The sequence below is a fragment of the Carlito syrichta genome, unplaced genomic scaffold (genome assembly GCF_000164805.1).
Source record: "Carlito syrichta isolate Samal-C Ts95f unplaced genomic scaffold, Tarsius_syrichta-2.0.1 Scaffold302450, whole genome shotgun sequence".
Taxonomy (NCBI): domain Eukaryota; kingdom Metazoa; phylum Chordata; class Mammalia; order Primates; family Tarsiidae; genus Carlito; species Carlito syrichta.
Window position 1 is genome coordinate 498,414 of NW_007246546.1, and position 13,200 is coordinate 511,613.

General features: G+C 46.9%; 1 pseudogene across 1 annotated transcript; it reads right to left on the bottom strand.

Moving 5' to 3' along the window:
* Window positions 1-4,093: 4,093 nt before the first annotated feature.
* Window positions 4,094-4,692, bottom strand: LOC103259053 (annotated as a pseudogene). Its single transcript, XR_504216.2, has one exon. The product of XR_504216.2 is annotated as a histidine triad nucleotide-binding protein 1 pseudogene (transcript).
* Window positions 4,693-13,200: the final 8,508 nt, after the last annotated feature.

Consider the following 13,200-nt stretch of genomic DNA (forward strand, 5'->3'; position numbering starts at 1 on the left):
TTTTGATTTATTGTAGAGATGAGGTCTCACCAAGTTGCCCAGCCGGGTCTTGAACCCACGGGCTCAGACAATCCACTCACCTTGGCCTCCTAAGGCGTGGGATTACGTTTTGGTTTTTGTTGTTGTTGTTTTGTTTTTCCTGGCTAATTTAAAAAAAAATTTTTTTTTTTTTTTTTTGAGTTGGAGTCTCACTCTGTCACCCAGACTGGAGTGCAGTGGCCGCTCCCGGCCACCGCAGCCTCGACCTGCTGGGCTCCGGCGATCCTTCCGCCTCAGCCTTCCGAGTAGCCGGAATTACAGGCGCGTGCTACCATGCCCGGCTGATTTTTTGATTTATTGTAGAGATGAGGTCTCGCTGCCCAGGCGGGTCTCGAACCCACGGGCTCAGGCAATTCACTCACCCCAGCTTCCCAAAGGCGCGGGATTACAGGCTGAGCCACCGAGCCAGGCTAAAAAAATTTTTGTAGAGACAAAGTCTCACTATGTTGCTTAGGCTGGTCTCTAAATCCTGGGCTCAAGTAATCCTCTCGCCTCAGCTACCCAAAGTGCTGGGATTACAGGAGTGAGCCGCAGCGCTTGGGCTGGTATTCATATTATTAAGATGGCATTTACTCCCCATGTTGACCTACAGATTCAATGCAATCCCTATCAAAATTCCAAGCTGCCTCCCCCATGCCAGGCCTTCTGCCAGCAGTGGGCACAGTCCCCAGAGGGCGTCAGTCCAGGACAGATGGGCCCAGCTTCACATAAGAGAACAGACAGCATTGGCCCTGGTTTCTGAACTGTGGATGACCATGTGTGCCGGGGTTTCCAGCCCTGCCTAGGGCGTGGTCTTCCTAGCACTGAAGAATCATCTCTCCCAGAATCCAGAAGTTAGGGGCAGCCTCCCTCCCTCATCGGCTGTGTCTGCAGGCAGCACAAGTGTGACAACCACTGGGGCTTCTGGAACTTCCAGGCACCCGCATGTTCCCCGAATAGGATCGGCTGTTTTGATGATACAATTTGTAATATTGTCATCTGGGGACTTTACAGAACCAGGTAAACAGACAGAAGATAAAACACCCTTGGAAACAGAACAGAGAAATTGTTCTACCACAATAAGGAAGGGCAGTTCCCCACCAGGATATCTGCCTGATGTAGCAAGTACAAGTGCTGGCAGGTCCTGAGAACTTGCCTGGCCACCCTCTCCTGCTGTCAGCCTTCCCCTGCCCACATCTCTGTAAATGATCCCTTTGTTAGACTCTCCTCAGCTACCATGCTTCCTGCCAAGACTCCGACTAACAGGCATACCATATTTCCATTCTTTTTATGGTTGCTCTTACATTTTTAATATGAACATTTAACAATGTCCAGAGTCAGTTAAAATCTCTACTCTCTTCCTGAAAAATACAAAGGCATAGAAAGTTTTAACTCAGATCATAATCCATTTTACATGTTACTGATCCTTGATATTTTAGTTCCATCTTTTTTCTTTTAATTTTAGCCTCTGCTTATTCCAGTGTATGAATATCTCACTTGTTGGAAGTAATTAGGGCTACGTGGACTAGTGCTAACTTTACCCTAAATCCAAGAATGAGGCAAACATGAACATGTGCATGTTCGTGGGATTTTCTCAGAGTAGAGACCTATTTGTGAAAATACCAGATCATAGGGGTTATTTTCAATTAAGTTCCAACATATGTGTAAACCAAAAATAAAACTCTCGGCCCCCTGAATGACTGAACAGACCACCTGGGCCAAGAGAAACCCGAAAAACTAAATTCCAGGCCTTGATCAGTAAAGAAGCCTCATTATAACGCCTTTCTTTTGGAGTCTAGGCACAACTGACCGGCATTAGCATTAAAAAAGAGATCATAAGACTGACAAAACAGACTCTGTGGCAATAAGATACCAAATTCCAACCTGATTCTAGTGTAGTATCACGTGACAGCAGACCCTAACGGAAATAAAAATGCTTTACCCCAAAATATGTTTCTTTGACATATTTTGGAATAACCCTGTAAAGCTGTCTCTCAGGGAAATTTGCATCTGGAGAATTTCCTTCCCTAAGAAGAGTCTGATACTTTTAAGGCCCCCAAAGAGACATTTATCAAACTATTTTCTCTGAAGCCTGCTACTTAGTAAAGGCTTCGTCTACCTAATAAGAACCTGGGTTTCCACAACCCTCCTTATTTTAACTCAAGCATTCTTTCTACTGACTTCAAATTCATTACACAGAGTATGTGGTGGCATGCTCACAGCCATCACAGACTCGACCTGCTGGACTCAGGTGTTCCTTCCACCTCTGCCTTCCAAGTCGCTGGAACCACAGGCGCTCACCACCATGCCCGGCTAATTTTAAAAAATTTATTGTAGAGATGAGGTCTTGTCAAATTGCCCAGGCTGGTCTTGAACACCCTAGGCTCAGACAATCCTCTCCCCTCTGCCTCCCAAAGTGCTGGGATTACAAACATGAGCCACCGTGCCCAGCTTATCCACCCACATTTTGATAAACATTTGGGTGCTTTCTAGTTTTTGACTGTTACAAATAAAGCTGCTATCAGCGTGTCCTGAATAACCAAGCCTCTGTATGGATATATACTTTCTTTTCTGCTGGGTAAATACCTAGGACTGGAGTGGCTAGATCACATGGTAGGTGCCAAACTGTTTTTCAAAGTGGTTGAATCATTTCATATTCCCATCAGCTTTGTATGAGAATTCTAGTTGCTCTACATTCTCACCAACATTTGATATGGTCAGTCTTTTAAAAAATTTTATGCATTCTATGTAATGGTGTCTCATTATAATTTTTTTTAAGAAAGCAGGATTTACTGAGAGAACAGAAAAGCTCCCACAGTGGTTGCCTCATTATAATTTTAATTTGTATTTTCCTAATCACTAATGAAGTTGAGCATCTTTTCACGTGCTGTTCACCATCTATATATCTTCATTGTTGAAGTATCTGTTCAAATTTTTTGCCCATTTTAAAACTGGGTTGTTTTCTTTTATTGAGTGTTGAGAGTTTGTATATTCTGAATAAAAGTTCTGATAAAGAACTTATGTGATTTATAAGTGTTTTTTCTCAGTCTGTGGCTTGTCTTTTTATTCTCTTGTCAGTGTATTCTGAAGAGGATATGTTACTAACTTTGAGGAAGTTCAATTTTTTCTTCTATGGGCTATGATTTACTGTTTATTTCAGAAATCTTTGCCAAACTCAAAAATTTCAAAGATTTTTTTCCCTTATGTTTTCCTTTAGATGTTTTGTGGTGGTAAGTTCCAATTGTGATCCACATTGAGATCATTTTTGTACATTCTGTGCACAGTGTGAAGCTCATTTTTTGCATATAGGTATCTAGTGTCTCCAGCATAATTTACTAAAAAGATTATTATCGCTTTATTGAATTGCCTTTGTACCTTTAGTTAAAATCAAATGACAATAGATGCATAGCTCTATTTCTGGATTCTGTTGACCTATGTTAATACTAATACCACACTGTCTTTCTTTTGTTTGTTTTTTCAGTCAGAGTCTCACTCCTCCCAGGCTGGAGTGCAGACATGCTCATGGTCACTGCAACCTCAATCTGCTGGGCTCAGGTGATATTTCCGCCTCAGCCTTCCAAGTAACTGGAACTGCAGACATGTGCCACCATTCCCAGCTGTTTTTTGAAATTTATTGCAGAGACAAGATCTCGCCAAGTTGCCCAGGCTGGTCCCGAACACACGGGCTCAGGCAATCCTCTCGCCTCAGCCTCCTAAAGTGCTGGGATTATAGGCTGAGCCACCACGCTCGGCCCTTTTTAAATTAATTTTTAAAATTTTTATTTATTTATTTTTTGAGTTGGAGTCTCATTCCATCGCCCAGTCTGGAGTGCAGTGGCACACACGCTCACAGTCACTCCAGCATTGACTTGCTGGGCTCCAGTGATCCTTCTGCCTCAGTCTTCCAAGTAGCTGGAATTACAAGCGCACTATATACCAATTTTGTATTTATTGTAGAGACCAGGTCTTGCCAAGTTGCCTGGACTGGTCTCGAACCCGCGGGCTCAGGCAATCCACTCACCTCAGCCTCCCAAAGTGCTGGGATTACAGGCTGAGCCACTGAGTCTGGCCAGGATTTTCTTTTTTTTTTAACATGCAACAATATCCTTTATTATTATGTATGGGTTTTTAAAATTATTTCCTGAATCTCTCCATACACAGGCAAAAATAAGTGTGCCACTTAACATATTGGAACCTGCAAACTTGGTAATTGCCTAGAGAAGGGAAAATTATCCCCCAAACAGGTTTAACCAGAAGGCCACTGCATCTGACGACCTCCAAGAACATGGAGATGAATGTGATAGACAGACTGTCCCCCATCAGAACCTTCATTCACCACCATTCGATAACCCTTATTCAGGCCCAGATCAGCAGCACATTTCTTGCCAACAATCATTAAATGTTCAAGAAGACTTTCATCATCATCTTCTGTTGCAGAAATCTGGGGTATGTGTCTCTTGGGTATCACCAGAAAATATGTTGGCGCTTGAGGAAATGTCATGGAAAGCAAGACACCGATCATCCTCAAAAATGATTTTGGTTGGGATTTCCTTGTGGATGATCTTCCCGAAGATCGTGTCGCCACCAGGCCAGGGGACCTGAGCCTTGGCGATCTCATCTGCCATCTCGGCCTCCCTCCCGCGCGGCGGCCAGGGGACAGGCTCGGGAGGAGGGAGGAACTCCCGGGCAGGATTTTCTACGTGTAAGGTCACATCATCTGTAAATATAGTTTTACCTTTTCCTTTCCAATGTTGTTACCTCTTATTTTATTTTCTTGCCTTATTGGATGAATAGCAGAAAAGAGCAGACATCTTTAATCAATCTTTTTCTTAAATGGTAAACCTTGGTATAAATTTAGCTTAATGTTTCTCAAACATTAATATGGGAAAATAAATTCTTGACCAGTACTCTTTAAAACTGTCAGCAAGAACAATGAAAGGGAGAAACTTGACTGGGCTCGGGTCAGTCTGTAATCCCAGCACTTATTATTAATGAACTAATACATTGTTATTAACTAAAATGTATTTTTTACCAGGCATGATGGCACATGCTTGTAATCCTAGCACTGTGAGAGACCGAGGCAAGAAGATTACTTTAGCTCAGGGGTTAGAGACCAGCCTGGGCAACTTGTCAAGACCTTGTCTTTACAGTAAGTAAAAAAATTAGCCGGACATGGTAGCGCACGCCTGTAGTTCTGGCTACTTGGAAGGCTGAGGTGGAAGGATAGCCGGAGCCCAGCAGGTCGATGCTGGGGTGGCTGTGAGTATGCCACAGCACTCCAGCTTGGGTGACGGAGTCAGAATCAAACTCCAAAAAAAAAGGGAGAAGCTGTCACAACTAACAGGAGCCTAAGGTGACACGATGGCTAAATGTAATGTGGTAGCCTGAATGAGATTCTTGATAGAAGAAGAATGTTAGAAATAATAATAATAATAATGAGAAGCTGAAGAAAATGAATATTTTATTTTTTGTTTTCTGTCAGAGACTCACTCTACCATCTAGATTGGACTGCAGTGGCATGCTCACAAACGCTATAGCCTCCACCTGCGGGCTTAGGTGATCCTTCCACCTTAGCCTGCCAAGTAGCTGAAACCACAGACACGTGCCACCATTCCTGACTGATTTTTGTATTTACTGTAGAAACAAGGTCTTGTCTAGTTGCCCGGGCTGTTCTCAAATCCCTGAGCTAAGGTAATCTTCTTGCCTCGGCCTCTCACAGTGCTAGGATTACAAGCACGTGCCATCATGCCTGGTAAAAAATGCATTTTAGTTAATAACAATTTATTAGTTCATTAATAGTGACAAATTTATCATATTACTATAAGATGTGGTGGTGGCTAAAGTAACTCCATCTTGGCAGCTAATCTGCCATGTTGATTTCTGATGAACTCTGGTTCTGGCCATGTCTCTGAGATTTCTGGTTTATCTGTTGTTCCTTGTATAAAAGCATGTACTTAGCATAAATCCTACCCTTAGATCAAATTCCTACCCAATTCCTCTAAAGCATGTGTACCCCTTCCCTATGGCATATAATCTCTGGGTCTGGGAGGTGATGATGTGAAGATATACTTGTCTTGTGGCCACCCAAGACCATGCTTCTGTCCATAAGTTCCCCCAATAAAGTCACCCTGTAAGGCAGGGGCATCACACTGCCCCACTCACAATCTCACCTCCTGAAACGGACCTCTTCCCACTACCTTTGTCTCATGCCTCTGCTCTGTTTTTGCTTTTCTTCCTAATATTTATTCGTGCTCAATAAAGCAAGAATAGACTCTGAAAAAAAAATCACCCTGTAACTACAAGCTGGACTTGTCTGTCTCCTTTTTTGATTTTTCTGCTCTTTCCGTGTTTGGGGGTCACTATGCATATATGGCCCTTTCACAAAACAGATGTTAAATAGGAGAAACTGGATGTAAAGTTTATGAAAAATCTCTGTACGCGTCTCACTATTTATTTGTAAATCTTAACTATTCTAAAGTTCAAAGTTTGCTTGAAAACAACATTAACATGGGATTTTGTTAAAATGCAGATTCTGATCAATGAGTTTTCCATGAAAGAGTTGTGTATGCAAAGTGGCCCCCAAATGCAGAAAGAGCTGAGAAACTAAAGATGAGGCAGACAAGTCCAGTTTGTCGGTAGGGGGTGATTTATTGGGGGAACTTGCAGACAGACAGAAGCATAGTCATGAGTGTCAGCAAAAGAAGTAGATCTCCGTACTGTTACTCTCCAGATCCAGGGCTTATATACTATAGGGAATGGGTGCACATGCTCTATAGACAATTAAGAGCAACCCTCCAGAGCAGACAAGAATGCTGTGCGTGCAATAGCCTATAATTTGTACAATAACATCAAGGTTGCTTTGATCTAAAGGCAAGATTTATAGTGAGTACATGCTCTTAAACCAAGGACATTAAACAAAGTAGGAATCAGTAGGCACTCCTGGGACTGGAGCTAATCAGAAATCAATATAGCAGATTTGTATTCAAGATGATGTCACTTCTGTCTCCACAGTGGGTCTATGGTACACCCCAAGATTCTGCATTTCCAAAAGTTCCAGGATGATGTCCAAGCTCCTAATAATACACGGAACACACTTTAAGAGGCTTCCATTTTTGCTAGGGAGAGGTCTGCTATCAGTCTGAATCATCCTTTAGTAGGAAGTCTGTTTTTTCTCTCTGACTGCTTTAAAAGAATTTTGTCTTTGGTTTTCTGCAATTTTGTTACAATGTGTTTTGATGTGATATTTTATCTGCCACACCCAGATTTTATGGCGCTTCTTAGCTATGATTCATGTTTTTCATCCATTTAGAAAATAATTATCATCCATTATTTCTTCTACTGAAACTTCAATTAGACCAAAGTTAGGCTGTTTATATTCTCTGTCTCTTAGCCTCTCTTTCATATTTCCCATCTTTTACCTTTCCGGGATAAATTCTGAGTAATTTCTTCAGATCCTCCAATTCACTAATTTTTCAGCTAGGACTAATCTTCTGATTAACCAGTTCCTTGAGTTTTGAATGTTGTTTCACTTCTAGAAATTCTATTAAGTTCCTTTAAAATCTTCTTAGTCTTCTTAGATAAAATTTTGCTTTTCACAGTCTAAACTTTCTCTTTTATTTTATAGACATTTTAAACATAATTATTATATATTCTTTAATGAATAATTCCAGTATCCTTAGTCCTTCAGGTTATAATTTTGCTTTGTTTATGCTCACTTATTCATGCTACTTATTTTCATGTATCTTGTATCTTTTTTTGTTTGTTTTGTTTTGTTTTGTTTTTTTTGAGTTGGAGTCTCACTCTGCCGCCCGGACTGGAGTGCAGTGGCCTCTCCTGGCCACCGCTGCCTTGACCTGCTGGGCTCCGGCAATCCTTCCGCCTCAGCCTTCCAAGTAGCTGAAACTACAGGCACGCGCTACAACACCTGGCTAATTTTTTGATTTTTATTGTCGAGATGAGGTCTCGCCAAGTTGCCCAGGCAGGTCTCGAACCCGTGGGCTCAGGCAATCCACTCACCTTGGCCTCCCAAAGTGCGGGATTACAGGCTGAGCCACCCAGTCCGGCCTCTTATATCTTTTGATGGTGAGATCATGTTTGAAAGTCTGGGGTCTCATCTGAGAATCCTGTGAGGAGTTGGTTGGAGGCAAGACCTCCAGATAAGATTACATTAGCTCATGTCGGATACCAGGCAATAACTAATCTGTTTTTATTTTTCTGCGTGAGATTCTCCAGACCACACAGGAGGGTGACCTAAAATTAAAAGCCCAATGGGAGCTTTTCCTGCCAGAGTCCAGATAGAAGCCAGTGAGTTTCCTTTATGTTACCATATGCCATTGAGTTAGAGTTTTTCTAGTTCACATTTTCACTGAGTATATATATAGCCCTTTTGGGATCCAGATTTCACATATGGTTTTTGAGTTGGAGTCTCACTCTTGCCCAGGCTGGAGTGTAGTGGCACACTCATGAGCACCCCAGCATCGACCTGCTGGGCTCTAGCGATCCTTCCAAGTAGCCGGGCTCCACCTCAGCCTTCCAAGTAGCCAGAACTACAGGCCAGCCTTCCAAGTAGCTGGAACTATAGGCGTGCGCTATCACGCCCAGCTAATTTTTGACTTACTGTAGAGATGAGGTCTCGCCAAATTGCCTGGGCTGGTCTCGAATCCGTGAGCTCTGGCAATCCACTCGCCTCCGTCTCTCAGAGTGCTGGGATTACAGGCTGAGCCACCGAGCACAGCCAAGTCCTTGCTTCTATTTCCCAAGGAATTTGGGTTCCAGCAAAGGCTTTGGGTTTCCAGCAAATTCCTCAGGGGAAGTATCGGCCACCACCTATTTTTCACCTCTGGGGATTTTCCTTTCTTTTTGTGACTTCAAGTATGCATCTGAGAAGATATTTGTTAGGTTTACCAAGGAGGTTTACAGTGGGAGGAGTTTTCAGGATATCTAGGTCTGTCACATTGCTGCTACTGTGGCTCTGACACTGTTAAAGCAGTTGATGATCCACTGAAATTCCATTTTGGGGTTAATATGCCCATCCCCCAGCTGCTGTAGACTCACATCTGCACCCTCTCCAGAGCGCTGCCCTTGGCTGACAACAGGTGCCTCATTCAGAGGTGCCTGAGAATTATATGCTCCATCCCAAATGCCTGCTGGGTGTGGAGACTTGTCAGCCCAGACCCCTTGTCTCTGCACAGGAGAGCCTCTGAGGTGTAATGCATGCTCCTGAGGTCTTCATAGGATCAGGCTATGGCTAGACTTGGGCTGAAACCACATCTTTGCCAGCTCCCCACCCGCCTTCCCCCGACTTCTCTCACATCCTTCCTGAGAGTTCTCCAGAAACTACATGCAGATGAATCATCACCTCAGGCTCTACTTCCAGGGAAATGCTGGGACAGGTGGCACCAGGTGTGGCCCCAGCAAACATACTCCTTAGAGGGAAATTGGAGTCAGAATGCCACTGACTGGCGCCAAGGATCTCATTTCTGGTAGCAGGTGAATATTGTTACCTGGCATCTATAGCAGCTTTCACCTGCATGGACATGTGCCAGCATGTAGGCAGAGGGGAAGGGCATGACTACCATAGGCCGGAAGGTTGAAGTGGCAGCAGGAGGGGCCTGACCACAGAGACATGTGAAGAGGCTGAGGTGGGAGAATCGCTTGAAACCAGGGGTTCGAGACCAAATTGGGAAACAAAGCCAGACTCTGTACAAAAAGAAAAACAAAAAATAGCACCTGTTGTCCTAGCTACTCAGGAGGCCAAGACAGGAGGATCACTTGAACCCAGAAGTTTGGGGCAGCAGGAAGTTGATTGTAGCCTGGGTGACAAAGCCGGACCCTGACTCTGAAAAGAAAGAAAGAGACAGAAACAGAGAGAGAGAGAGAGAGAGAGAGAGAGAAGCACTATACCTAGTAGGCTCTTTAGGTTCTGAAGATAGCATGAAACACACTAGAGAATATGACAGTCCATTTGTTGGGTGACATGGAGAGTTTCAGTTTTGATTGGGGGGCCCCAAAAAAGGAAAGGCACCACAACGGGCAAGGCAGTGTTACAAAGTTTGGCCGCTCAGGCCGAGTGACCCAGCAGATGCCTCATGCTGGAAGCACCTGTGGCAGGCAGGGAAAAATGTGTCGTGGGGGTCTCCAGCAAGGCCCAGAGAGAGAGCTGAAACACAGACCTTAAGTTCTAAAGCAAGGATGTGCACCTGCAGCAAAGAACCGCAGACTGCTCAGAGAAGCTCCTGGGCACTGGAAACCATGCGGCCACAGTGCCCACCAGGAGCCAGTGCCATCGGGCCCATCCAGCCATAAAGGCAGCAGGTGCAAGAATCCAGGGTAATAGGGGTGCACACCAGGCACAGGTCTTGAAGGCCAGAGGGCTGCAAGAGCAGGTGGCCAGTCCCCAGCTCACCTGCCACTGTCACGCCATGGCCTCAGAGGTTCCCTGTGACTGGGTGGAAGGACACGCATGGCTTGTTTCATGGGGGGCATGGTAGGTTGGGCCCAAAACAGATGACAGCTCTGTTCAGGCTGGCTCTGGAGTTGGAGTAGGGCAACCTCCGGCCTGAGCCTCACATGGAAGGAAAAGCAGCTCACAGCAAGGGCACGTGTGGATGCTGCCAGGAATTGCTCAGCTGGAGTTACTCAGGCCTAAGAGGATCACAGTTGGAAGACTGGGTAATGGAGGTGCTGGGTTGAGACTGTTGTGGAGGCTTTTGGATGTCTACCAGGAACACCCACTACAGAGAAGGCACCAAACCACCCATGGACTGATGATGTGGCCAGCAGGTACCAGTCACCCAGTACCTGGTGCTCCCACAAAGTTTCTACCCAGAGCAGCTGAAGAGCAGAGATGGGGCCAGGTGCTGGACTGGCAATATGGTGCCCTTCCCCCAGGAAGCAGCTCCTCTTATAGAGGCAGCACTAAAGCCCTGATGCAATACCAGTCAGAGATTAACTGGTGATGTGGTGGAAAATTGAGCCCTGGAGCTCCTTCTTTTTGGAAAGGCAAAGACTTGCATTCTGGGTATGAGCTTGCCTCTATAGTCTCAGTGTTGCTTTATGGGAGGGGCTCCTGTATACAGATCTCAAATCCTGCTTAGGACAAGGAAATGCAGCAGGAGTTGCAGGACCATGGACACCACATGTGCTGGAAGCTGCTGTTCTGCAGAATCAGGGAATCTCTCAGAAAGTGCAGTTTATGCTGTCTTGGTGCTGACCTTGTAGGACGGTGGCCCTCTTCTTCAGGATGTGGCTTTTACCTTAAGTCAGTGGCCCCATAGGAGACCACAGGGCTCTGGGAACCAAGGGGTAGAAGTGACCACCCACCACCTTCCCAGGGATCCACTGGGGGACATATGCTTCTTGCCCCTATAACTTTAGGTTGCAGGGGTGGCCAGGCCACGGCGCCTTAAGCCTGTAATCCCAGTACTTTGGGAGGCCGAAGCAAGAGGATTGCCTCAGGGATTCGAGACCAGCCTGGGCAACGTGGTGAGACCTGGTCCCTACAATAAATAAAATAATAAGCCGGGCAGGGTGGTGCATGCCTGTGGTTCCTGCTACTTGGAAGGCTGAGGCAGGATTGCCTGAGCCCAGCAGGTAGAGGCTGCGGTGGACATCACCAGGCCACTGCACCCCAGCCTGGGTAACAGAGTGGGACCCCAACCCCCACAAAAGAACAAACCTGCAGGGATGCAGAGGTTCAGAGGTTCTGGTCCCCAGAGGAAAAACATTGCCACCTGGGATAGAGTGAAAAGATGACCCACTCAACAGCTGTGGGCTGCCTGCCATGGCCATTCCTGTTCCAGCTGATGAGGGAAAGCACTCCCCACTCGGCAGGGCTGACCCAATTGCCTACCCAACAGGGCCAAGGAGGAAGACGTGTAAATGGGCCAGAACAGAGCCCAGCAAGTACACGGGGACCAGGAGACAGACCCTCAGGGAGAGGGTCGGGGTGGCCCTGGCAGCAGAGGAGGGACGTGCGGATCAGTCACGGCCTTGAGGCCAGCAGCTGCCAAGGACTGGGGCTACGCCCATTCCCCCACCTCTTGTTTTCCCAGAAACTGCAACCACTCAGAACTCTGGAGAAGCCCAGTCCGGGTGGAGTAACATCAGAGTGAGGAGCAAGGAGGCCTGAGAGGCAAGGTGTGGACTGTGGTGGAGGCTGTTGGTGCTTGGCACTGCCTGGCAGCTTCTGCAGCAGCTGCGGAGTCTCACCCTTCTCTGGAAGGCTGCCCCCAGCCAGGGGCCATGCTGCTCCCTCCTGGGGAGGGAGGGGGGCCACATCCAGTGACTCGGGAGAAAGACTCCAGCCTCAGATGAAGAAATAGGAGCTCCTCAAGTGCCAACTACTGCTCAGTCCAGAGGGCAGGCTTGAGAACCAGTCATCACCTGATAAGCAGCAGGGGGCGGGAATGTCCAGGAACAGCTCTGCCCTTTACTGTATCCTCTGCACGGGGGGCGATCTGCAGCCCTCCAGTCAAAGCCTGGTTTCTCTTGCTTGCGGATGTTCGTCCGTAGATAGGACACAGTGGCTGGGCTCTGAGCCTGGCGTCTGGGGCTTCGTGCCCACCGTGCTCCCCACACACATCTGACCCCAGGACAAAAATACCAGGCAGGACCCACAGGAAGATTGGAATTGCTTTTATTGGGGGGCGGATGCCGCAGGGCCCCGCCCATGGTCAGGTTAGTGTTCTGCCCTCACAGAGGTGGCTGGCAGCCTGGCACCTCCGCCTGCTGCCTGCCTGTGTTAGTGGAACATGCAAAGCTCAGAGGGTGGAGGCAGGGGGTGGAAGCTGCCAAGGCAGGGCCTGTGTGGAACGGGACGGTCAGCACAGACGGCCTGACCAGCATCCCTGGGCCCAATGGGGGTTGGGGCTCCCTGGGAAAGAGGCAGGCAGGCAGCACCCCAGGGTGGGGTTCCACAGGCTCCAGGGGACCCTGGACTCACCAGGAGGACAGATCTGCAGTTCCCAGCCATACCCTGCCATAACATCTGTCTCCCACCCAGGGTCTGGGTCCTCAGGACCTGGGGTACAAGGGCGGACACAGAAGGCACTTACTAGGGGAGCTGATGCTGGAAGGCTAAAGCCAGAGGCCGGGGTCTCGGGAGTGTGAGTGTCCGGGGTGGGGGGTGAGCTAGAAAGCAGAGCTCAGACAGCACTGCAGGGGCCAGGCAGGAGGCTGGGG